The 27,138-nt window shown below is 48.4% G+C and overlaps 1 pseudogene; it reads left to right on the top strand.

Annotated features, from left to right (window-relative positions):
• The first annotated feature begins 5,697 nt into the window (after positions 1–5,697).
• On the top strand, positions 5,698–10,779 carry LOC147097271 (uncharacterized; annotated as a pseudogene).
• The last annotated feature ends 16,359 nt before the right edge of the window (positions 10,780–27,138 follow it).

Genomic DNA, 27,138 nt, shown 5'->3' with positions numbered 1-27,138 from the left:
AATTCATGGTTGGTGATGTCTACAGTATCTAACGCCATCCTTTTCAGTTTCCCCCTTGGTTGGCATTGTCTGTAAGTAGCCTTTTATCAGATGTTCTTTACGTTTGATCTATGGCACCATTTTTTGATATTTGTGGCCAGATGAGTTAATATATTGCACTTTGTGGAGCTCCGTGGTAGCTAGCTATTAGCCTTTCCCCTGGGATTCATGTGTTAGACTTTTGATTGTTGTATCATACTTACCTCAAATTGTAATAGAACCGTTGAGTTATAGTAGTAATGTTTCATTCTACTATCCTAGGTTTATTTTGTGTATTCAGATTGTGATTGTAATACCAATCACTCTTATTTGATGTTGTAATTTCTTGTTCTCTCTGTAGTTTCACCCTGTGTCATTAAACTGGATAAAAAAGTATCAACGCCTCCTGTTTGGTGATGAGGGTTTAGCTGTCTTTCGAATCATAGTCATGAGGAGGACAGAATAGTGAAAAGACACATTTCCCATGGGCGAATCTACTAAAGGTACAGATACTCTACATCATCATCCTGGGTACATACTTAACACCAACACGAGTCAATGCATCTCCGGAGCCACACATTCCAGACACCAGTCCCACAAGTTGGAATGGAGGAACAGTCACCATTGAAACAAGCAGAGGAGGCCAGATCTCACTGTTCTGGCTCCTCCAGGCATTCAAGTAGGTCTGTTACTGGTGCAGCAGCAGCGATGGCCAGAGCCACGGCCGAAGCAGCCAAAGCAAAGATGTCCTTTGCTCAAAAGGAAATGGACATAAAAATGGAAAAGGCACGTATTGAAGCAACATTAGCCGTATTGGATATGGAAAAAGAGGCAGCAGCAGCTCTAGCGGAGGCAGAAGTCCTTGAAGCAGCTGTTGAAGGTGAAGCAACAGGCAGCAACCTTAACCTTCATCTCCCTCATCAAGATCCAGTGCAACGCACCACAGAATACATACAAAGCCACTCCAGGTCACAAGCTGTTAACTCTTCAATGCCCGACATAGAGCCTGTTCCAGAGTTAATACACGAACAGGAAGAGCCTGGCCATGCATCTCAGCACCGTTGTGAGCTCAACAAAAACACTGTGGAAGAGGACGAACACAAGTTCCAACCAGAAGACCAAAGGCTAACCCATCATTATCGTTCACAACATCTGCAGACCTATCACAGTCCAGCTGTTCTAACTCACTACGAACAGACCCAAGGCATGTCAGATTTCGTGAGGTTCTTCACACATCATGAACTCGTCACCACCGGGCTGCTACAGTTCAATGACCAACCTGAAGACTACAGAGCATGGAGGATGGAGGTCTACATTTCGGAACACCATAAGAGGGTTAGACCTGTCAGCAAGCGAAGAAATCGACCTACTTGCTAAATGGCTGGGTAAGGAATCCTCTGAGCACGCCAAGAGACTTCGAGCTGTGCACATTAACCTCCCGGAAAGGGGGTTGAAGATGATATGGGATCGTCTGGACGAGAGCTATGGCTCCCCGGAGGTGGTTGAGAATGCACTGTTTAAGAAGCTGGAGAACTTTCCCAAGATCCTCAACCGAGACCGCCTGAAGCTCAGAGAGTTAGGTGACGTCCTAATGGAAATTGACTCAGCAAAAACTGAGGGATGTCTGCCAGGTCTTCTGTACCTTGACACGGCACACGGGATAAATCCCATTGTTGAAAAGTTACCATTCAACTTGCAGGAAAATGGATAACTCAGGGATCAAAGTATAAGGAAGATCACAATGTTCCCTTCCTACCTTTCTCCTTTTTTGCCAAGTTTATCTGCCAGCAGGCTAAAACAAGAAACGACCCAAGCTGCTTCTTCTCCACTCAAAGCCCTGGGCCACCAAAGACAGCACAGTCTGCTACAAGGTCCAGCCAGAGAACTCCAGTGTCAGTTCATAAAACTGAAATGTCACTGTCCACCACCTCCTCCAGCGACGACGCAGATGGGAAAATGGACGACCTCATCAAGCAATGCCCCATTCACAACAAGCTGCACCCGCTCAGGAGGTGTCAGAGCTTCAGAGAACGGACTTTGGAGGATCGCAAATCATTCTTAAAGGAACGGGGCATCTGTTATAAATGTTGTTCCTCTTCAACTCACCTGGCACGGGACTGTATCACGGCCGTCAAATGTGCAGAATGCAATAGCGAAGGCCACAACACAGCACTCCACCCAGGTCCAGCCCCCTGGGTCTCAACGGCCTCTACCGCCGCAGCAGAGCACGGCGGGGAGGAAGAGGAAGACATTCTGACACCTGAAGTAGCCTCACATTGCACCAAGGTCTGCGGAGCACACATCAGCGGCAAATCCTGTTCCAAAATCTGTCTTGTGACGGTCTACCCTGAAGGACAGCAAGAGAAAGCCATAAAGATATACGCCATGCTGGATGGTCAGAGTAACAGATCACTCGCCAAGTCTCAGTTCTTTGACCACTTTAACATAGAAGGAAACAGCTCCCCATATTCACTGAAAACTTGTGCCGGCCTAGTGGAGACATCAGGAAGGAGGGCCAGTGGTTTCGTAGTGGAGACCCTCGATGGAAAGACGAGCCTGCCTCTGCCCACACTAATAGAGTGTAACCAGGTGCCTAATAACAGGTCAGAGATCCCTACACCTGAAGCAGCGCTTCATCATGCTCATCTCAAACCAGTGGCTTACCAGATTCCACCGTTGGACCCTCAAGCTCCCATCCTGCTTCTACTAGGCAGAGACATATTGAGAATCCACAAGGTACGTGAACAGATAAATGGTCCACACGACTCACCTTATGCTCAGAGACTTGACCTAGGGTGGGTCATCATCGGTGATGTTTGTCTGGGAAACGCCCACAGACCTGCCAAGGTGAACATATTCCATACAAATGTGCTGGAGAATGGTCGCCCCTCACTCTTTGATCCGTGCCCCAACAGCTTTCAAGTGAAAGAAAGATACGGCATACAGGTTCCAAGCTCTCTCTCTGAGGATCCTACTGAGCAACCAGAACACGGAAAGCAAGAGGATCGTCTTGGTCAGGCAGTCTTCAAAAGGACGAGTGACGATGACAAGTTAGCTCCTTCCATTGAGGTAAATCATGTCTGACCAATCTGATTGAATTTTTCGAGGGGGTGACTAGGTGTGTGGATGAGGGAAATGCTGTGGATGTGGTTTACATGGACTTCAGTAAAGCTTTTGACAAAGTCCCGCATAGGAGACTGGTCAAGAAGGTAAGAGCCCATGGGATCCAGGGTGCCTTGGCGCATTGGATCCTAAACTGGCTGAGTGGCAGGAGGCAGAGGGTGATGGTCGAAGGTTGCTTTTGTGACTGGAAGCCTGTGTCCAGTGGGGTACCTCAGGGATCGGTGCTGGGTCCCTTGCTGTTTGTGATCTACATAAATGATTTGGATGAGAATGTAAAAGGTATGATCGGTAAGTTCGCAGATGACACGAAAATTGGTGGGGTGGTAAATTGCGAGGAGGAAAGCCTCAGGCTACAGGACAATATAAACGGGTTGGTCAGATGGGCGGAAAAGTGGCAAATGGAATTTAACCCTGAAAAATGCGAGGTGATGCATTTTGGACGGACAAATAAGGCAAGGGAATACACAATGAGTGGTAGGACCCTAGGAAGTACAGAGGGTCAGAGGGACCTTGGTGTCCATGTACATAGATCCCTGAAGGCAGCGGAACAGGTAGATAAGGTGGTTAAAAAGGCATATGGGATACTTGCCTTCATTAGCCGAGGCATAGAATATAAGAGCAGGGAGGTTATGATGGAGCTGTACAAAACACTGGTGAGGCCACAGCTGGAGTGCTGTGTGCAGTTCTGGTCGCCTCACTATAGAAAGGATGTGATTGCTTTGGAGAGGGTGCAGAGAAGATTCACCAGGATGTTACCTGGGATGGAGCGCCTCAGCTATGAAGAAAGGCTAAACAGGCTGGGGTTGTTTTCCTTGGAGCAAAGAAGGCTGAGGGGGGACCTGATTGAGGTGTACAAAATGATGAGGGGCATCGATAGGGTGGATAAAGAGGAACTTTTCCCCTTAGTAGGGGGGTCAATAGATTCAGGGTAAGGGGCAGGAGATTTAGAGGGGATTTGAGGAGGAACTTTTTCACCCAGAGGGTGGTTGGAATCTGGAACTCACTGCCTGAAAGGGTGGTAGAGGCAGGAACCCTCACAACATTCAAGAAGCATTTGGATGAGCACTTGAAATGCCATTGCATACAAGGCTATGGACCAAATGCTGGAAAATGGGATTAGACTGGACAGGGATTGATGGACGGCGCAGTCACGATGGGCCGAAGGGCCTCTTTCTGTGCTGTAAAACTCTATGACTCTATGACAAACTCTTTATAAAGAACATGGATGAAGAGGCCTTCATGGACAGTAGCAATAGCTGGGTCGCTCCTCTACTGTTCAGAACTCCAAGACGACGGCTTCCTAACAACCGAGGACAAGCACTCAATCGACTCATCTCTCTCCGCCGCACGCTGGAAAGAAAGCCGGATACAAAGCACCACTTCATTTCATTCATGCAGAAAGCCTTTGCCTCAGAAGATCATGCCAATGACCTAAAGGACCTGGACCTTGGAGTTGACTTACCTCCTTTACAGCGCAGCCTTGGGCTCAGTTGGGACCTGAATACAGATACCTTTACCTTCCAAATTGAAGACAGCGAAAAGCCCTTCACTCGTCGTGGTGTCCTTCCTACGGTGAATGGCCTGTTCGACCCCCTTGGTTTTGTGGCACCAGTCATCATCCAAGGAAAAGCTCTGCTTAGAGACCTCACGGCAGACACGAACGATTGGGATTCACCACTACCTTGAGAAAAGGAGGGATCTTGGCACACATGGAGAAACTCTCTCCAAGACCTCAGAAAGCTTCAAATTCCAAGACCCTATACTCTCATCTCTCCCTCTGAAGCTCAACACAAAGAAATATGTGTCTTTTCTGATGCTTCAAACGATGCCATAGCTGCAGTTGCTTACCTCAAGGTCACAAACCCCAATGGAGAGTGTGAAGCAGGCTTCATCCTCGGCAAGGCAAGGTTAACACCACGTCCCGAACACAGCATTCCACGACTGGAGCTCTGTGCTGCCGTTCTGGCTGTAGAGATGGCAGAACTGATCACCTCCGAGATTGATCTCAAGCCTGACTCTATCCAGTTCTACACAGACAGTAAGGTGGTGCTGGGCTACATATGCAATCAGACTAGAAGGTTTTATGTGTACATCAATAACAGAGTCCAACGCATCAGAAGGTCAACACAACCTGAACAATGGCACTACATGCCTACTCACCTGAATCCAGCCGATCACGCCACCAGATCTGTCACTGCAGCTCGCTTAAGGGATACCACATGGCTTATAGGACCTGAATTCCTGTGTCGTCCCCAGCAGAAAGTCACAGAAGTGTCATTCTTCTCCATACGTGGACCGGCCAAGCAGCTTCGATCTGACTGTGGTACCAACTTCATCGGAGCCTGCAAGGAGCTCGACATTCCTTCTTCTAACGATGACAACACAGTTAAGAGATACCTCGCAGACCAAGGTTGCACCTAGATCTTCAATCCGCCACATTCCTCACATATGGGAGTTTCATGGGAACGAATGATCGGCATCACACGCCACATATTGGATGCAATGCTTCTGGAACATGGATCTTCCAGACTCACTCATGAAGTCCTCACCACATTCATGGCTGAAGTGGTAGCCATCATCAATGCAAGACCACTCATCCCTCTGTCATCAGATGCAGAGTTCCCATTCATCCTGACGCCTGCCACCCTCCTCACTCAGAAAGGAGAAGCCATTCCTACACCTCCAGGAGAGTTCGGCAGCAAGGACCGCTACAGACGTCAGTGGAAGCAGGTACAGCATCTGGCCAACACCTTCTGGAGCCATTGGCAATGCGAGTACCTGTCAACTCTCCAAGCACGTAGCAAATGGCAGTCATCAAAGACCAACGTCCAGACGGGGAACATAGTTTTAATGAAGGACAGTCAGAACAAAAGAAGTGAATGGCCAATGGGGATCATCTCAAAGGTTTTCCCCAGCAAAGATGGTAGAGTTCGGAAGGTAGAGGTCAAGATCCCAAGCGGTGATGGGACAAAGCTCTTCTACAGGCCAATCACAGAGATTGTGCTTCTTCTCTCCAAGGAAGACCAGACGGTTGCTCCCTGATAAGTTGTATTTTCTTTATTATGTGGCATCTTAAAGATACCAGACGGGGAGTGTTATGTCTCCTATGAGACTTTGGTATTGTGTTTTTGTCTTCCCCTAGTGTTTTACTACTTACCTCCTTATTGTTGATTTATGTCATGTGACATTATTAGAAAGTGAAAGTAAAACAGAACCACGAGGGAGCCAGAATTCATGGCTGGTGATGTCTACAGTATCTAACGCCATCCTTTTCAGTTTCCCCCTTGGTTGGCATTGTCTGTAAGTAGACTTTTATCAGATGTTCTTTACGTTTGATCTATGTCACCATTTTTTGATATTTGTGGCCAGATGAGTTAATATAAACTGGATAAAAAAGTATCAACGCTTCCTGTTTGGTGATGAGGGTTTAACTGTCTGTCGAATCATAGTCATGAGGAGGACAGAATAAGGTCATTACCCTAAAACATTAACTCTGTTTCTCTCTCCACAGATGCTGCCTGACCTGCTGTGTATTTCCAGCATTTTCTGTTTTTACTTCAGTTCATTCAGATGCTTTACCTCAACCTCACACACTTAGCAGTGCTGTAAGCCTCACACCCACAATTCATAGCTCGCACACACTGGCACCAATTCAACCATGACAGCCACATCACCCAAACATATTTCAGGACACTCACTAACACACTGCCCTCTTTCTTGCAGGAGAAGGTGGCGCATAACAGGAGGCAGCAGCAAAGAATTGGAGGAGGACAAGCGCGTCTGCATGTTTAGAATCATAGAATCATAGAAATTTACAGCACAGAAGGAGGCCATTCAGCCCATCTTTTCCTTGCCGGCCAACAAAGAGCAATCCAGCCTAATCCCACTTTCCAGCACTTGGTCCATTTCCTTGTAGGTTATGGAACTTCAAGTGCATATCCAAGTACTTTTTAAATGTGGTTAGGGTTTCTGCCTCTACCACCCTTTCAGGCAGTGAGTTTCAGACCGCCACCACCCCCTGGGTGAAAAAAATTCTCCTCAAATCCCCTCTAAACCTCTGACCAATTACTTTAAATCTATGCCCCCTGGTTATTGACCTCTCTGCTAATGGAAATAGGTCCTTCCTGTCCACTCTATCTAGGCCCCTCATAATGTTATACACCTCAATCAAGTCTCCCCTCAGCCTCCTCTGTTCCAAAGAAAACAACCCCAGCCTATCCAATCTTTCCTCACAGCTAAAATTCCCCAGCCCAGGCAACATCCTGGTAAATCTCCTCTGCACCCCCTCTAGTGCAATCACATCCTTCCTGTAATGTGGTGACCAGAACTACACGCAGTATTCTAGCTGTGGCCTAACTGTTTTATACAATTCAAGCGTAACCTCCCTGCTCTTATATTCTATGCCTCGGCTAATAAAGGCAAGTATCCCGTATGCCTTCTTAACCACTTTATCTACCTGTCCTGCTGCCTTCAGGGATCTGTGGACATGCACTCCAATGTCCCACTGATCCTCTGCACTTCTCCGTATCCTACCATTTATAGTGTATTCCCTTGCCTTGTTAGCCCTCCCCAAATGCATTACCTCACACTTCCCTGGATTGAATTCCATTTGCCACTGTTCTGCCCACCTGACCAGTCCATTGATATCTTCCTGCAGTCTACAGCTTTCTTCTTCATTATCAACCACACGGTCAGTTTTTGTATCATCTGCAAACTTCTTAATCATACTTCCTACATTCAAATCCAAATCATTGATATATACCATAAAAAGCAAAGGACCCGGTACTGAGCCCTGCGGAACCCCACTGGAAACAGCCTTCCAGTCACAAAAGCACCCTTCGACCATTATCCTTTGTTTCCTGCCTCTGAGCCAGTTTCGGATCCAACTTGCCACTTTGCCTTGGATCCCATGGGCTTTTACTTTCGTGACCAGTCTGCCATGCGGGACCTTATCAAAAGTCTTGCTAAAATCCATATACACTACATCAAATGCACTACCCTCATCGACCCTCCTTGTTACCTCCTCAAAAAATTCAATCAAGTTAGTCAGACACGACCTTCCCTTAACAAATCCATGCTGACTGTTCCTGATTAATCTGTGTCTTTCTAAATGAAGATTTATCCTGTCCCTCAGAATTTTTTCCAATAATGTTCCCACCACCGAGGTTAGGCTGACTGGCCTGTAATTACTCGGTCTATCCCTTGCTCCCTTTTTAAACAACGGTACCACATTAGCAGTCCTCCAGTGTTCCGGCACCACACCTGTAGCCAGAGAGGATTGGAAAATGATGGTCAGAGCCTTTGCTATTTCCTCTCTTACTTCTCTTAACAGTCTGGGATAGATTTCATCTGGGCCTAGGGATTTATCTGCTTTCAAAGATGCTAAACCCCTGAATACTTCCTCTTTCACTATGTTTATTTCATCTAATATTTCACACTCCTCCCCCCTGATTGCAATTTCTGCATCGTCCCTCTCTTTTTTGAAAACAGACGCAAAGTATTCATTAAGAACCATACCCGTGTCTTCCGCCTCCACACACAGGTTACCTTTATAGTCCCTAATAGGCCTTACTCTTACTTTAGTTATCCTCTTGTTCTTAATGTATTTATAAAACACCTTTGGGTTTTCCTTGATTTTACTTGACAATATTTTTTCATGCCCTCTCTTTTCTTTCCTACTTGTCTTTTTAATTTCACCCCTGCACTTTCTATACTCCTCTCGGCTTTCTGCAGTATTGAGTCCTTGGTATCTGTCATAAGCTTCCCTTTTTTTCTTTATCCTTCCCTGTATGTCCCTTGACATTGAGGGGCTCTAGATTTGTTAGTCCCACCCTTTTTCTTTAAGGGAACATACTTGCTCTGAACCCTCACTAATTCCTCCTTGAATACCTCCCACTGCCCTGACACTGATTTACCTTCAAGTTTCTGTCTCCAGTCCACTTTGGCTATATCACATCTCAGCTTAGTAAAATTAGCTTTTCCCCAATTGAAAACTTTTATTCCTGGTCTATCCTTGCCCTTTTCCATAACTACGCTAAATCTAACTGAATTATGATCACTACCACCAATATGCTCTGTGCAGCTGATCCACCCGTGGTGCCGTGGACCTGGCTCTCGCTGCACTCCCCTGAGGAACCATCGCCCCCAGTATTCAGAGCTGAAAATCGGTTAGTGAGTGAGATGCACTCAGCGGATTCCTGCCCTACCTGCCTTGTTCTCCTTGTCTGTCTGACAGTCACCCATTCCCTCTCTGCCTGCACACTCTTAAGCTGCGGGGTGACCACCTCCTGAAACGTGCTATCCACAAAGTTCTCAGCCTCGCGGATGCACTGCAGTGACTCCAGCCGCCGCTCAAGCTCTGAAACCCAGAGACACTTCCCGCACATGTGGTTTAAACCCCATGGAGGATACAGTGCCGTGCCCACTGGCAGGGTTGAAGCAGTTGGTGTTGAGGATATCAGCATACCCAATCCTCTTTCTTTCATCTCACTTCTCCCTCATCCCTCTCTCTTCTGACTCACAAGCTACTGATAGTGTAAGCACGTACTTCTTACTCTCTCCTCTCCCCTCACCATAGCCCAAAGCTTGTCTCTTTTTCATTTCAGATACCCAAGAACTGGAACCTTCCCAGTCAGTAGAGGAAGAGGAAGAAAACAGTGAAGATGAAGAGACACCGTCACTCGATCTTGCACTCACAGCCAGCAGCTCAGAGACTGACACTGCGTATATTTTAGCAACTAGGATAGAGGAGGGATCTGCACGTGGTGAGACACTGGGCACTAGTGTGCAGGAGCCTGGGCGGGGGGAAAGGATAGCGCCGGTGCCAGCTTGCCAGAGGGCGAGGTCGCACACTAGTTCTGCTGCAGAGGAGTCAGATGAGGACTTTGACGGGCCTGCCTACAGAAGAAGGCTGATGGGTGTCCACACCCAGTTGCTTGGAGCACTGAAAAGCCTGCGCACAATGTCAAGGAGCATGGAAGGCTCCAGCTCAGACTTGGTACAGAGCTTTGTGCAGACCTTGGAGCCCAGCCTTTCCAACATGGAACAAGTGATCACCTCCAACAGCACATCTCTGGAACCCACAATGATGCAGCGTCTGATGGCCTATACCACAGCTTCGATTGCAGCACAAACAGCTTCCATGTAAGCTCAGACTGCTGCCATCATGGCTCTGGATATTTCTGTTCAAAGGGGCTTCCAGGGCATCACAGTCCAGCAATCTGTTCTCCAATAGATCAGTAGGATTGCTGAGGTGTCGCTCCGGGTGAGTGGCAGTGGCTCAATGGAGCACGAACCTGCTCCTCTCTCAGGATGACAGCATTTCTGCTCCCACCCCCTGCCACTCCGCCAGTGCCCTTGCTATTGCCTGTCAGCCACCCAGCCCAGACTGCTGCAGCCCAGGCTGAGATGGTGCTGTCTGAAGCCAATCTTTCTAGGCCCAAAGCTGCTCGTGGTCGCCCTCCAAAGCCATCTGCAGTCTCCTCAATTGGAGGTCAGCAGCCTTCCACCAGCCGTGCTGCAGCAACTGGGGAAGCACCTCGTAGGAGCGCTAGGACAGGCAAAGGCACACAGAAGACAGGCGCTAAAGGAATGCACAGGGTGATTAATTTTGTTTTGTATGGATTATTTAATGAGTGAAATGATAAATTTGGATTTGAATTTGCATTTGGTGATGAATTTATTTCCACGGTGAACTGAGGGAGGAACCAATAAATGCTGTCAGAAGAAGGACGATGTGATGATCAGTGATAGAGGAAGAGTAAGCAGTGTGGGACTGTTGGTGAATGGGGAGGTGTGGTTGAGGTTACTGGTATCGCTCATCAATAATCTGATCACATAGATCCATGGCAGAAAGGGACTGTGTACATTGTAGCCTCCCTTCCTTTTCCTCTACCTATACTTTCTCTGCCTCCTCTTCCTCCTCCTCCTCTTCCTCGTGTTCCTGCTCCTCAGCTTCTCACCTGAGAGGTGGTGGCAAGGGCTGTTCCCTTATAATGGCCAGTATGCAGCATACTACCACAAATCTTGAGTCCCACTCAGCTGAGTACTGCAGGGCTCCTCCAGAGCAGTCCAGGCAGTGGAAGCGTTGCTCTATAAGGCCCCTTGTGACAGCATGGCTCTCATTGTAGGCCTGCTGTGCACGTGTGTGTGGGTCCCGGACTGGAGTCATGAGTCATGACATGATGGGATAATCCTGGTCGCCCAATAGCCAGCCTTTAACTTGCCGTGGTGGGTCAACTACAGGTGGCACAGAGGACTGGTACAGAATGAAAGAATCATTGATTTCTGCCAGGATAACAGGCATTCACCTGCATGATGAGCTGCCCGTGGTCACACACCAGCTGCATATTGAGAGAGTGGAATCCTTTTCGGTTCATGAAAATGGCGGAGTTCACATGAGGTGCAGGCAAGGCAATGTGCGTGCAGTCAATGGCACCCCGAGCCACGGGAAAGCCTGCAATCTGTGCAAACCCTTGTGCTCGCTCCGCCTGCTTCTGGCAAGAGGGATTGAGATGAAGCCGTCTCTCTTTGTATAGAGACCTCCCTCATGCAGCAGTGTACTGCAAACTGTGAGATGTTGCTTATATCTCCAGCAGCAGCGTGAAAGGAGCCAGATGAAAAAAAGTTTAAGAGCCACGTTCACCTTGACAGCCACAGGCAATGCTTTCCTTGTCCTGCTTCAAGGTTGCAGTTGTGGCTGCAGCAGTTGGCAGATTTCAGTCACGATCTCCTTAGTGAAGCATAGAGGTCTCAATAATTGGTCCTCGCTGAAGTTGAGGTAAAAGAATGGCTCCCTGAAGACCCTCAGCAGATAGGAGCAGTTAATTTGGCCAAAGGGTGAAAACAGGCACTAAATGGGTGCCGTGCTAATAATGCACGCCTGTTTGAAAGTCTGGAATTGGCACACAATTTTGTTCCTAATTGCTGATTACCATAATTTGAACTTGCCTGAGGTGCTAAGCCAGCAACCTGCAAGTTTAGCACTCAAGCACTAATTAGATGGAATTTTCATGGAGCAGTACATGTGGACGCCACACACGCACATCCACACAGCAGCAGGTTTCAGGATGGCTCAGGAACCGAGGGAGAGGGCGCACAGGTTCTTGGATGCGACAATGGAAGTCCTGGTGGAGGAGGTCCAGAGGAGGAGTGATGTCCTGTACCCACTGGATGGATGGACGCCACCTCGCCCTCCTGGCCCTCTCTCCTGTAGCAGTTCAGCCTGGCTTCATCTCCTCCTTCCATTCCTCCTGCAGACCAATGGGAACCCCTAGCAAGATTTGCTTTTTATTCATTCCTGGGATGTGGGCGTCGCTGGCAAGGCCAGCATTTATTGCCCATCCCTAATTGCCCTCGAAGGTGGTGGTGAGCCGCCGCCCTGAACCGCCGCAGTCCGTGTGGTGAAGGTGCTCCCACAGTGCTGTTAGGGAGGGAGTTCCAGGATTTTGACCCAGCGACGATGAAGGATCGGCAATATGTTTCCAAGTCAGGGTGGTGTGTGACTTGGAGGGGAACTTGGAGGTGGTGGTGTTCCCATGCGTGTGCTGCCCTTGTCCTTCTAGGTGGAAGTGGTCGCGGGTTTGGGAGGTGCTGCCGAAGAAGCCTTGGCGAGTTGCTGCAGTGCATCTTGTAGATGGTACACACTGCAGCCACGGTACACCGGTGGTGGAGGGAGTGAATGTTTAAGGTGGTGGATGGGGTGCCAATCAAGTGGGCTACTTTGTCCTGTTCAGCTGGTCGCTGTTAGGAGAGTCATTAATGAAGCATTATCCACCAAATTGGTGTGCAGCCTCGTTAATGAGTGTTAGCTGGCTATTTAATTGTCAATCAGCCTTAACGATCCTCCAGGCAGCCGTTACTAGCATCGCTTTAACTCCTTTATCAAGATGGCATCTTGCGCTAAACACGGTCTGAACCGACATTTCAGCTTAAGACCCCATCTTGGCCACGTCTTTAGCGCCTAAAGTATTCGGCCAAGATCGCCCCCTAAATCTGTGGAGTTCGGAGAAATGGAGTTCTCTATTGTTATCTTTACCAGCTGGGGGTAGGAGTTATACTACAGCTGTACAAAACCCTGGTTAGACCACACCTGGAGTACTGTGAGCAGTTCTGGGCACCACACCGTAGGAATGATATACTGGCCTTGGAGGTAGCGCAGCTTAGGTTTACCTGAATGATACCCAGATGTCAAGGGTTAAGTTACGAGGAGAGATTTAACAAATTAGTGTTGTATTCCCTAGAATTTTGAAGATTAAGGGGTGATCTGATCGAAGTTTTCAAGATATTAAGGGGAACTGATAGGGTAGATAGAGAGAAACTATTTCCGCTGGTTGGGGATTCTAGGACTAGGGGGCAGAGTCTAAAAATTAGAGCCAGACCTTTCATGAGTGAAGTTAGGAAAGACTTTTAGAAGCAAAGGGTTGTAGAAGTTTGGAACTCTCTTCCGCAAATGGCAATTAATGCTAGATCAATTGTTAATTTTAAAACTGAGATTGATAGATTTTTGTTAACCAAAGGTATTAAGGGTGGTGGGGCAAAGGCGGGTAGATGGAGTTAGGTGGCAGATCAGCCATGATCTCATTGAATGGTGGAACAGGCTTGAAGGGCTCAGTGGTCTACTCCTGTTCCTATGTTCCTATGTCCCTATGACGGGACATGGGGAGGAACATCTGGCAGAGAGGAACATCGGTTGGGAGGCTCGAACGCCCCTTCTACAACCTGTGGGATCTGCCTTCCCATTGATTTCAGGTGGGTTCTGTAAGGGGCATGTGATCGTTCTACCAGATGTTCCTCTCTGCCAGATGTTCCTCTCTGCCAGATGTTGCTCTCTGCGCTCTGCCTAGCTGGCAAAAATGAAAATCAGCTCTTAATCTTTTACCTCTTAAAGACATGTTGATTCTTTGTTAATTAGAAATAAAAGGTTGGATTTGGCCAATGGGGAGCGTTTGGAGGCGGGACTCCCACTTGTCGGGTTTCAGTCCCGCCTCCATCGACTTCTGACCAACCCACGCTACTTTCCCTTGATTGACCTTGTTAAGCCTGCCCAGTGGGCTTAGCAGGCCAATTAAGGGGAAGCCGGTTACAGAGAAAATCAGCGTATGACGTTTCATCTGTCTCTGTGAAGCTGTCAAACACTGACATTCTCTGTTGTTTGATGAGTCTTTGTATTTAAGACTCATCAAACCTCTTTCTTTAGCAGAAATTAGATGGTTGTTGCATTGGAGAATGCAGCAGCCATCTGTCATCTCTGTCAGTGAGGTGCGAGACTCTCCGCATCCCCAACTGTTGAAGCCTGCAGGAAGAAACAAAGGTAAGTAAACATTTTCTATCACTTTCCACTCACCTCACATACTCACCTCTCCACACTTGCAACCATCACTTACCCCCACAGCGCACTTTTGCACCCCTCCGACCCCCGCAGACCCACTGCTCGCCTCGGTGACCCTGGCGTGGTTCGCTGCCTTCGGGAAGCCCGCACTTGTGTGGATAAAATGGGGATAATCCTCTTATCTGCCTGTTAACTACCTGTTAACAGGCAGTTAAGTGGCTGTAATCCCCTTCCCGCCTCCAGGAGATGGGACCCGGCGCGGGTCGGGTACCCGCCTCCTGGCAAGATGGCACGGAGGCGGGATGGGCAACCGCCCCCAGATTCTGCCATTTTCCCGGCAGTCCCACCTACAAACCCACCTCCCCGGGGCTGGCAAGATTGCGCCGGAAGAGTGTGTCGTTATACACGGGATGTCCCAAACCACTGCACACCCAATGAATTATTATTGAAGCGCAGCCACTGCTGTTATGTAGACGAATGTGGCAACCAACATATGCACATCAAGATCCTACTGTTTGTTGTGTTGCTGGTTCACCAAATAGGAATTTGTGAGTATTATTGTAAAGAGAACGTCAGTAAGCAGGGACAGTCAGCTTTCCATAGCTTCCTGTCACGGTTTCTGCCATGTTTGATCACCATGTGGTTTAACTTCACCCAGATTGTGCCAGTCGGGTGGATCTGTACAAGTGGTACTGTAGGTCCTCCTCCCACCAGTCTGTGCCAATGCTCCCCGGGAATCTGTCCCATGGCACCACCATGCCGCACTGCCAGCTGAGCTCAGTGCCCTGTGATTACCCAGGTTAGCTTGGCCCCTCTTCGACGGTGGCTATGATCTTATTGATGGCGGAGCAGGCTCGAGGGGCCGTATGGCCGACTCCTGCTCCTATTTCTTATATTTCTTATGTTTCCTTTGCAATCTTCTGTCTGAACAATTCCTACAGTTGACCTATAACCCTGTGCCAATTTCTCCTTCCACTTCAGCTCAGCCAGCTCGTTCCTCCTCTCTCTAAAAACTGAAGCAAAATACTGCGGACGCTGGAAATCGGAAATAAAAACCGAAAATGCTGGAAACACTCAGCATGGTCAAGCAGCATCCGTGGAGAGAGAAACAGAGTTAACGGGGGTGATTTTCTCACCCCCGAGGAGGCGGGAATAGAGGCGGGACTGCGGCAGAATTTGGGGGCGGGTGGCAAACCGCTGGGCGGGGCTTAACAAGGTCAATCAAGGGTAAATAGCGTGGGTTGGCCACAACTCGCTGGAGGCGGGACTGAAACCCCACAAGCAGCAGTCCTGCCTCCAACTCACCTCCATTCACAAAATTGCCCCCGACGTTCCAGGTCGATGACCCTTCGTCAGAACATGAAACGTTAACTCTGTTTCTCTCTCCACGGATGCTGCCTGACCTGCTGAAGGTTTCCAGCATTTTTTCTTTTTTTCTTTAAATTCTGCCCTGCTCCAATCTGGGGACCCGGTTTTTGTACCGAGTTGTTCCCTTTCCATTTTGACGTTCACCCTTACTTATCCCGAGGTGACCAGTTTGTCTGTGTTTGCTGGTGTTGGTTGAGGGAGGACTGTTAGTGACAACATTGGGAGAAAGCCTTGCTCATCTTTGAATAATACGATGGAATCTTTATGTTGGCCTGAACAGTTTGGGGTGGACCCTTTTGCGAAACTGCTTTGAAGGGTCCAACGCCAGAACGTTGCTCCCTCTCCACAGAAGCTGACTGACCTGGTGAGTTTCCGCCATTTCCTGTTCTTGTTTCCCATTTTGATTGCGTGGCTTATTGTGTGTAGCTATCGATGCAGCGATTCCTGTGCAGTCGGAAATGCTCTGTGATAGAATTAGAAAGAACTTGGACACCTGTTTACATGAAGGGTGTGAGGGCTACTGGTGCTTCTGATTTCCAGCCAGTGCACAACAGAGCAAGCACTTCAATCCCCCGCTCATGGACAAAATACCACGCTCTCCGACCCCCTGCCAGTGTACGACAGGCCAAGCTCTTTTATCCCCTGTCAGTGCTCAACAGGCCAAGCTCTCTGTGCCCCAGCCAGTGCACAACAAACGAAGCTCTCTGAGTCCAGCCAGTATATGATAACAACTTGTATTTATATAGCGCCTTTAACGTAGTAAAACGTCCCAAGGCGCTGCACAGGAGTATTAAAAGACAAAAAATTTGACACCGAGCCACATAACGAGAAATTAGGGCAGGTGACCAAAGGCTTGGTCAAAGAGGTAGGTTTTAAGGAGCGTCTTAAAGGAGGAAAGAGAGGTAGCGAGGCGGAGAGGTTTAGGCAGGGAATTCCAGAGCTTAGGGCCAATACAACAGAAGGCACGGCCGCCAATGGTGGAGCGATTATAATCAGGGATGCTCAAGAGGGCAGAATTAGAGGAGCGCAGATATCTCGGGGGGTTGAAGGAGATTACAGAGATAGGGAGGGACGAGGCCATGGAGCGAGTTGAAAACAAGGATGAGAATTTTGAAATCGACAGACCGATCTCCCCGATTTCCAGCCAGTGTACAACAACTCAAGCTCTCTGAACCACAGGCATTGCACAACAGGTTAAACCCCGATCCCCAGCCATGTATAATGGATCAAGCTCAGATTCCCAGCCAGTGTAAAACGGGCCAAGCTCTCTGAGTCAGGGAATTGGGAGCATAGTGTTTTTGCTGTTGAACTAATAAACCAGAAACCGTTCCAATCCCACCATGGCAGTGTGTGAGAAGCTAGTATCAGTAATGGTGACCATGAAGCTATTGATTTTCATAAAGACCCAACTAGTTCACTAATGTCCTTTAGGGAAGGAAACCTGTCGTCCTTACCCAGTCTGGCCGATATGTGACTCCAGACCCACAGCAATGTGGTTGACTCTTAACTGCCCTCTGAAATGGCCTAGCAAATGATTCAAACTGTTACAAAAAATTACAATAAGAATAAAACTAGATGGATCACCTGGCATAGACCATGGCATCGCTTTCGGATGCAACCCAGCCCAGTCGACCCTGCAAACTGCTCCTCAGAAACACCTGGGGACTTGGGCCAAAGTTGGGAGAGTTGTCACACAGACCAGTCAAGCCTGACATAGTCACATTCTCAGAATCATACTTATCAGCCAACGTCCCAGACTCCTTCATCACCATCCCTGGGTAAGTCCTGTCCCACCGGCAGGGCAATATGTCCTCTCCACAAAAAACAGGACAAATCCATTCTAGCCAATTACCGCCCTATCAGCCTACTCACAGTCATTAGCAAAGTGATGGAATGTGTCGTCGACAATGCTATCAAACAGCACTTACCAATAACCTGGTTACCGATGCACATTTTGGGTTCCACCAGGACCATTCGGCTCCAGACCTCATTGTAGCTTTGGCCCAAACATGTGTTACGTCCGTGTAATAATAAGAAATGGACTGCAGAGAACGGTACAACAGGTGTTTACTCAACGTGGTTCAAACTGCAACTGAAACAACAGATTACTACTCAGCGTTATATACAGGTGTGGTCACTGCCGGTACTACCGTATACATGAGCTGTAGAAAGTAGTTCCCCCCTTAAAGGTACATACATTACAATTCCTCCCCTTTTAGATGAACAGTACCATAACACTCATTTAACAATTAAATATCAAACTAATTACAATTAACACTTTTAGCATGCAACATTAGCTGAAAATAGTCTATTTATAAATTCAGTCTTTGGGGAGGCTTCCTGATCCTTTCTGGATAGCGCCTTTCCCGAGTGTCTTGCTCTTGGTGCGGAGGCGATTCTGGCCCCCCTGTCGTCGGTTGGTTCATCAGCTTCCGATGCTACTGTTTCTGGGGTAGATGCAACCTGTACGTCGGGTTCATCACCAGGTACGTATGGGCGAGGCATGGGGTTGACTTGCTCCTGTGACTCTAGGATCTGGTCAGCATGGCGTCTCATAATGCTCTCCCCAACGTCCACTGTGTACATTAGTGGGCCCTGCCGTGTGCATATCGTTCCTGGCTGCCATTTTTCTGTTCAGTAGTCGCGGGCCAAGACTGGTTGCTCTACATTGAAGCTCCTTGGTGGCTTCTCATGGATGTGCTGGAATTGCTTACTCTCAACATCTCTTCGTACGTTTGGTCTGAGCAAATCCAGGCGAGATCTTAACCTTCGGTTAAAGAACATCATGGCTGGGGCCTGGTTGGTGACTGCATGTGTCGCATTCCGGTAGGAACAGGAAATTGTCCACCTTGTGCTGCAGCGGAATGTTGTCGTTGTACATAGCCTTTATTGCCTTCTTAATGGTTTGTACGAACCTCTCAGCCAATCCATTTGTGGCTGGATGATACGGGGCGGATGTGTAATGCCTTACCCCATTCTTTTTCAAGAACCTCCGGAACTCTTCGGACACAAACTGTGGTCCGTTGTCGGAGCGAATCTGTTCTGGCAAGCCATTCCTGGCAAAAATGGTCCGTAGGACTGCAATAGTTTTCTCCGTGGTGGTGGAGGACATTTTGATCACCTCAGGTCATTTCGAGTGCGCATGGCTATTAAAAACATTGAGTCCATGAATGGACCAGCAAAATCAATATGCACCCATTGCCATGGAGATGAGGACCACTCCCATGGGTGTAGAGGAGCCTGTGGTGGTGCATTTTGGACTTTCTGGCATCCTGAGCAGCTCTTGGTCAGGTCCTCGATTTGTTTATCGATTCCGGGCCACCACACATAAGCCCTGGCTAGGCTTTTCATTTTTACCCCTCCCAGATGACCCTCATGAAGCTCATTGAGCACTCTCTCCCTTAACTTGAGTGGAATTATACCTCGGGATCCACACATCAAGGTCGCCCGGCACACTGACAGCTGTTCTCTCCTTGTCGAGAATGCGGGCAACAGTGAGTCGCTATATGCTGGCCATCCCTTCACCGTCAAATCATATACCCGAAACAGTGTCGGGTCATTTTGGGTTTCCTTTTCGATACAAGCGTTAGTTACCGGAAGGTATTCAACTATAGTCGAATGGAATATTTCGACAGGATCCACTGCTGGTGCTTCCTCCGCAGTAGGCAGTGGCAGGTGTGATAGCCCATCAGCATTTCCATGCTGTTTCGTGCCCTTATATTCAATCTCATAGTGATGCGCCCCTAGAAAAAGTGACCATCTTTGCAGTCGTTGCGCAGTCATCACCGGAACGCCCTTCTTCGGATTAAAAATGGAGACAAGAGGCTGGTGATCAGTCAGCAAGGTGAATTTCTGCCCGTGCAGATAGTGATTGAACTTTTTCACTCCGCACACTAGGCTGAGGGCCTCCCTGTCAATCTGGGCATAGTTACGCTCGGCTGAGGTTAGTGATCGTGACGCAAAGGCTATTGGCCTCTCTGAGCCGTCCAAGAATTTGTGCGACAGCACCGCTCCAATGCCGTAGGGTGATGCATCACAAGCCAACCGAATTGGTAACGCTGGGTTATAATGGGCCAATACCTCTTTCGATGTGATTAGTGTTTTGCTCTTCTGGAAAGCTCGTCTACATTCGTCATTCCACTTCCATGGCACCCCAGTTTGCAGTAGGGTGTTCAGTGGGTGTAGTATTGTAGACAAATTCGGCAAGAACTTATGGTAGTAGTTTACCAGCCTGAGGAACGACCTCAGTTGTGACACATTTTCCAGTGCTGGAGCCTTGACTACAGCCTCAATCTTCTCTGGGGACTTATGTAACCCCTCTTTATCGATAACGTGGCCACAATACGAGATCTCTTTTCTAAAAAACTCGCATTTGGGGCGGTTAGCTCGGAGCCCATATTCCTGCAATCTAGTGAGCACCTGCTCCAGGTTGGCAAGGTGACCACTGTCATTTTCGCCCTTGACCAGGATGTCGTCCAAATAACACTGGGTTCCTGGGATCCCTTGCAGGACTTGTTCCATTGCCCTCTGCCAAACAGCCGGAGCTGATGCTACCCCGAATACCAGCCGGTTGTATTGGTAGTGACCTTTATGGGTGTTGATTGTGAGGTATTTTTTTGATGCTTCTTCTACCTCCATTTGCAGATACGCCTGGGCCAGATCAATCTTAGTGAAGCATTTCCCTCCAGATAGCGAGGCGAAAATATCTTCAATCCGCAGAAGTGGATATTGTACGGTGTGAAGGACCGGGTTCACTGTTACCTTAAAGTTCCCACGGATGCGAACCTTCCTTGGTTCCCCAGGCGTGCTGCTCATCGACTTTTTCATCACAGGGACGATGGGTGTAGCCCACTCGCTCCAGTCTACCTTGGACAGTACACCTGAATGTTCCAGACTCTCCAGCTCTGCTTTGACGGCTGGGCGGATCGCATAAGGTACCGGTCTGGCCTTAAAAAGTTTTGGGCTTGCTGGAACACTTTCTTCGCGTCAGTTACGATCTTTGACAGTCGCCCAGGTGTGATGTCGTCATTCTTTTTGTCAGCCACAGTCAGTGCCTGTATGGAATGCCAATCCAGTTGTATTTTCCGGATCCATTCACGTCCCAGTAATGGTGGTCCTCCATCTTGCAATACATACAGGTCTAGTTTTGGTGTTTCCTTACCATTATATATAACTGTCACCCTTATTTTTCCTTTGGGGTAGACTTTTTGCCCCGTGTACGTCTTCAAAATAATTTTTGTGTCTCTCAAGGGTATGTGTGAGAATAGCCGCTCATAGTCCCGTCGGTTTATGACTGTTAGAGCTGATCCTGTGTCCAATTTCATCTTTACCTGGACTCCTGCTATGACCCAAATGGTTCGGTGATCCTCCATTGTGATCACATTATGTAGTTTCAGACAACTCAGTTCCCTGCTTTCGGAGTCGTTATCACTCTTTTGTTCGTCTGAACTATTCTCCGTTATCTTATGTACCTTCTTGTACTTCCCTTTGGTCGGTTTCTTATTGCTGGTTTTCTTTCCCGACCTGCAGACTCGTGCTATGTGTCCTACTTTTCCACACTGTCTGCACACTTTGTCTTTGAACCAGCAATCATTCTGGTCGTGTGTTGTTCTGCCGCAGCGATAGCACTTCTCTGTTCCATATGACATTTCGTTTGTGCCATATTCTTGCGGTCTCTGTTGTATCTGTGCAGCGCCCCGTGCTGCTGCTTCATATGATACCGCAATGCTGAAAGCCTTTTCCAGCGTAAGGTCCTTTTCAGATAAAAGCCGTTTCTGGGTTCCTTCACTTTGAAGCCCACACACAAACTTGTCCCTTAAGGTATCTGCTAGTCCCGTTCCAAACTGGCAGTGTTTCGATAGCTTGCACAGTTCCGTTAAATACTCAGCTTTACTTTCATCTTTATGCTGGTTCCTTTTGTGAAACTTAAATCTTTCTGCTATCAGCAGCGGTGTGGGGTTTAAGTGGTCCTGTAGGATTGACACGATGTTTTCAAAATCCTTTTCTACTGGCTTCTCTGGGGTTACTAGGTTTCGTAGTAAGCCATATGTTTTTGCACCCATTGAATTCAACAATACCAGTGCTTTCTTGTCATCTGGCACTTCATTCGCCTTGCAGTATACTTCTATGCGTTCGACATATGTCATCCAATCTTCGACTTCATTGTCGAACGCTGTCATACTGCCACTCTTCGGCATTTTTGGGTGTGGTTAGACTGGCTTAAAATGGCGCCTCCCGCGCTGTCCTTTCTTCCCCGCTGCGGCTTAAAATGGCGTCTCCCGCGCTGCTGCCAACGCCGCTCTCGGCAGTCCTCGTGGCAAATGGCGACACCCTGTGGGTTTTGTGCGCTGCTCCTGCGCTGCTGCCAACACCGCTCTCTGTGGTCCTCGTGGCAATGGCAGCGCCTCACGTTTTCCTGCGTGCCTCTCTCCCCCGTTGACGCTGCTCGGCCCTTGACCACCGGCTGCGCTCTGCTCTCTCTCACCTCTCTCCCCCGTTGACGCCGCTCGGTCCTGAACACCGGCTGTGCCCTGTGCGCTCTGCCCTCTCTCTCTCCCCCGTCGACGCTGCTCGGCCTTTTTCTGTGCCGCTCGGTCGGACTCTAGCCCGTCGCTGTCCGGGAAGGGTCTGCACAGTACCTGTTGCCAGCCCATTTCGCTGGACCACCGTGACTGGAAAGCCAAGCCTGGCTCTCGACAGCCTCCCCTGCGATGCTCAAATCTCCGCTGGATGACTGGGTGGTTGCCCGTGCTTCTGGACTCGACCTTCTTCCACTGTTCTCCAGGAGCGAATCCCTGGGAGGTGATGCAGAGTTGCAGGTAGGTTCGAACTTGCTCGTCGCCACTGTTACGACCGTGTAATAATCAGAAAAGGACTGCAGAGAACGGTACAACAGGTGTTTACTCAACGTGGTTCAAACTGCAACTGAAACAACAGATTACTACTCAGCGTTATATACAGGTGTGGTCACTGCCGGTACTACAGTATACATGAGCTGTAGAAAGTAGTTCCCCCCTTAAAGGTACATACATTACAACATGGACAAAAGAGCTGAATTCCAGAGGTGAGGTAAGAGTGACCGCTCTTAACATTAAGGCAGCATTTGTGACATCAAGGAGCCCTAGTAAAAGTGAAGTCAATGGGATCAGGGGAAAAACTCTCCACTAGCTGGAGTCTTACCTAGCACAAAGGAAGATGGTTGTGGTTGTTGGAGGCCAATCATCTCAGCCCCACGACATTACTGCAGGAATTCCTCAGGGCATTGTCCTAGGCCCAACCATCTTCAGCTGCTTCATCAATGACCTTCCGCCTCTCATAACGTCAGAAGTGGGGATTTTCGCTGATGATTGCACAGTGTTGAGTTCCATTTGCAATTCCTCAAATAATGAAGCAGTTCATGTCAGCCTGCAGCAAGACCTGGACAACATTCAGGCTTGGGCTGATAAGAGGCAGGTAACATTCATGACACACAAGTGCCAGGCAATGACTATCTCCAACAAGCGAGAGTCTAATCACTTCCCCTTGACAGTCAATGGCATTACCATCGTTGATTCCCCCACCATCAACGTCCTGGGGGTCACCATTGACCAGAAACTTAACTGGACCAGCCACATAAATACTGTGGCTACAAGAGCAGGTCAGAGGCTGGGTATTCTGTGGCGAGTGTCTCACCTCCTGACTCCCCAAAGCCTTTCCACCATCTACAAGGCACAAGTCAGGAGTGTGATGGAATACTCTCCACTTGCCTGGATGAGTGGAGCTCCAACAACACTCAAGAAGCTCAACACCATCCAGGACAAAGCAGCCCGCTTGATTGGCACCCCATCCACCACCTTAAACATTCACTCCCTCCACCACCGGCGCACCGTGGCTGCAGTGTGGACCATCTACAAGATGCACTGCAGCAACTCGCCAAGACTTCTTTGACTGTAACTCCTAAACCCACGACCTCTTCCACCTAGAAGGACAAGAGCAGCAGGCGCATGGGAACACCACCACCTCCAAGTTCCCCTCCAAGTCACCCACCATCCTGATTTGGAAGTATATCGCCGTTCCTTCATCGTTGCTGGGTCAAAATCCTGGAACTCCCTCCCTAACAGCAATGTGGGAGTACCTTCACCACAAGGACTGCAGCAGCTCAAGAAGGCGGCTCACCACCACCTTCTCAAGGGCAATTAGGGATGGGCAATAAATGCTGACCATGCCAGCGACGCCCACATCCCATGAATGAATAAAGAAATATATAAAAAGTCCCAGCCAGTGTACAACAGCCCAAGCTCTCTGAGCAAATTCTTCTAATTCAAAGCAGAAAATATGAATTTCATCTTTAATTGAATGTTCCAAAATTTTCCCTACCACAGATAAAGAAATAATTAAATTGCCTCTCTAAATAATCAGCATCAAGCATCATATCATCTGGTCAGTATTTGATTCTCTAGATCAGTTTAAAATAATTTGCGTTAATCTTTGAGTATTTTTGACAGGAGCCTCTAATTGGTAAAATACTAGAAATGTACAGGGGTCTCACAAGCTTCAGTAAAGCCAGAGAACGATTCCTCCTCAGTTTCCCTTCATCACAACTCACCCAAAACATCAGCCGGTTTGTTTTTGTCACCTGCTGTGTCAGTTCTGGCATTGCAGCAACTGAGGTTTTCTTTAAGATCTGTCTCCTCTCCTATTAAGCTGCATTTCCTGTGGGGTGAAATCACACTGTGGAGTTGTTGGTGATGACTGTGTTAAAGCAGTCTGTGAAATTCCCCACTGCACTATTTTAATGAAAGCATTAAACCGTTAATATAAACCAGTAACACTGTCAGAAAATAGAGAACAAAGATATTTCAAACAACTCTGTCACCATATTAAGGGGTTATTGCAGTGTGATTGTAGTTCATTGTCCCATTGTTCGGGGTTATATTGGGCAGTGTGTGTACCTGGACACAGCGCCTTTGAATATCTACTATTAAAATTATTCTTCAAATCTCTCAGCCCTGTAATTCCTGGATCCCGGTGTGTTCAGTGGGATGGGGCTTCCCTCTGCCCATAGCCAAGGCTGCTGACTCCCACTGAAATCCCCAAGTTTGGGTGGGACCAGCTTGTGAGTTCTGTCGGCAGTGGGCCAGATGTTCTGGAGCGGGAGAGTTCTGTCGGCAGTGGGCCAGAGGCTCTGGAGCAGGAGAGGGATGGGGGCTGGAGTGAGGGTGCAACATCATCATTTATAGTGCGAATTCAATTTAAAGGGATAAGGAGGCTCTGGTAAGAGGGAATGCAATGGCAACTGCAACAGCTGGAAAAAGGTGAACATCAAATGTTTCTGAGGCTGATGTTGAAGATGTGCCATATTTGGAATAGCTGGTCAGCAGCAATTGGATGAGCGCCATATGGAAGGAGGTGGCTGTGGCTGTAAGTAGCACCTTCAGAACCCCAAGTAACCCTTTAAAATTCCATTATCTTTGATGACCTTGTGAGGTCATTAAATTTCTTCCGACACTGTGTGACATCAATAAACTGCTTCTGACACAGCGGGCAGTCATTAAATTACTTCCAACACAGTGTGAGATCATTAAACTTCTTCTGGTCCTGTGTGAGGTCATTAAACGACTTCCAACACTGTGTGAGCTCAATTAGGTTCTTGTGACACTGTGTGAGGTCATTAAACACCTTCCAACACTGTGTGAGGTCAATAAAGTTCTTCCAACACTGTGTGAGGTCATTAAACTGCTTCTGACACTGTGTGAGGTCATTAAACTGCTTCTGACACTGTGTGAGGTTATTAAACTTCTTCCAACACTGTATGAGGTCATTAAACAACTTCTGACACTGTGTGAGGTCATTAAACTGCTTCTGACACTGTGTGAGGTCATTAAACTGCTTCTGACACTGTGTGAGGTCATTAAACAACTTCTGACACTGTGTGAGGTCATTAAACTGCTTCTGACACTGTGTGAGATCAGTAAACTGCTTCTGACACTGTGTGAGGTCATTAAACTCCTAGGGGAAAAATCTGGTTGCTTTGCGCCTCCTGTTAGCGCCCTAAGAGGGTGCTAATGGAGCGCAAAGCAACTAACGCCTGGGCATGATGCCACCTACGCCTCCCGCAAAGTTCAGCAGGAGGTTAGTAGCGGCGGTAACCGGTAGAACCCCGCGGCGCTGCACCACCGGCAATGGTGTCATCACCGTGCACTGCACCCTGCTCGTGCCCCGGCCACCATGTTTGGGAGTGCCCCCCTGACTTACCACTGGATGCTATGTCCGACGGGGTCAACCTGCAGCCGGGGAGGTGCTATTAAAAGGCGAGGTGCGGGGCGGTCATTTTTGTTGCTGGCCGCCTGCCAGCACCTGCCGCCACTCCCGTCCCCGGCCTCCGTACCCGCCCCCCACCCCCCGCAGAGTGCCAAGCTCTTTTGCCGGCACTCCCAATCCCCGGGGGCCCAGTTGGGCCCCGGGTCACGCTGTGCAAGGACCCTCCCCTTTAAGAAGTATCAGTTATAGACCTGGAGGCATAGGCGAAGTTAGCACCCCAAAGTGGGCGCTACTCAATTTTTAGCCCCTACTGACACTGTGTGAGGTCATTAAACTTCTTCTGACACTGTGTGAGGTCATTAAACTGCTTCTGATACAGTCTGAGGTCATTAAACTGCTTCTGATACAGTCTGAGGTCATTAAACTTCTTCTGATACTGTGTGAGGTCATTAAACTGCTTCTGATACAGTCTGAGGTCATTAAACTTCTTCTGATACAGTCTGAGGTCATTAAACTGCTTCTGATACAGTCTGAGGTCATTAAACTTCTTCTGATACAATCTGAGGTCACTAAACTGCTTCTGATACAGTCTGAGGTCATTAAACTGCTTCTGACACTGTGTGCGGTCATTAAACTGCTTCTGACACAGTCTGAGGTCATTAAACTGCTTCTGACACAGTCTGAGGTCATTAAACTGCTTCTGACACAGTCTGAGGTCATTAAACTGCTTCTGACACAGTCTGAGGTCATTAAATGGTCAATGGGTATTCCCTGCCCCAATATCCAAGCAGTGCCCTTTGGGGTGACATAGTCCTGTGTTCCTTGCCCCAGAAGCTCCGTAATCTGCAATCATTTATCGATAGGCTCACATTCTGTCCCCTTGGTCTCTGCCACCATCCTTTCCAGGAATCCTGACAGATTGGCCATAATATTTACTGGGGCGGGGTTTTGGAGCTGGTGGAGGACTTACGTAGGTTTTCCAAAATGCCTTGGGGGGGAAAAATTCGTTTGCTTTGCGCCTCCCGTAACCGCCCTAAGAGGGCGCTAATGGGGCGCAAAGC

Source organism: Somniosus microcephalus, chromosome 32 (assembly GCF_052327205.1).
Source record: "Somniosus microcephalus isolate GS21.2 chromosome 32, FLI_Smic_1.0, whole genome shotgun sequence".
Classification (NCBI taxonomy): domain Eukaryota; kingdom Metazoa; phylum Chordata; class Chondrichthyes; order Squaliformes; family Somniosidae; genus Somniosus; species Somniosus microcephalus.
This window is presented reverse-complemented; position numbering and strand designations above follow the sequence as displayed.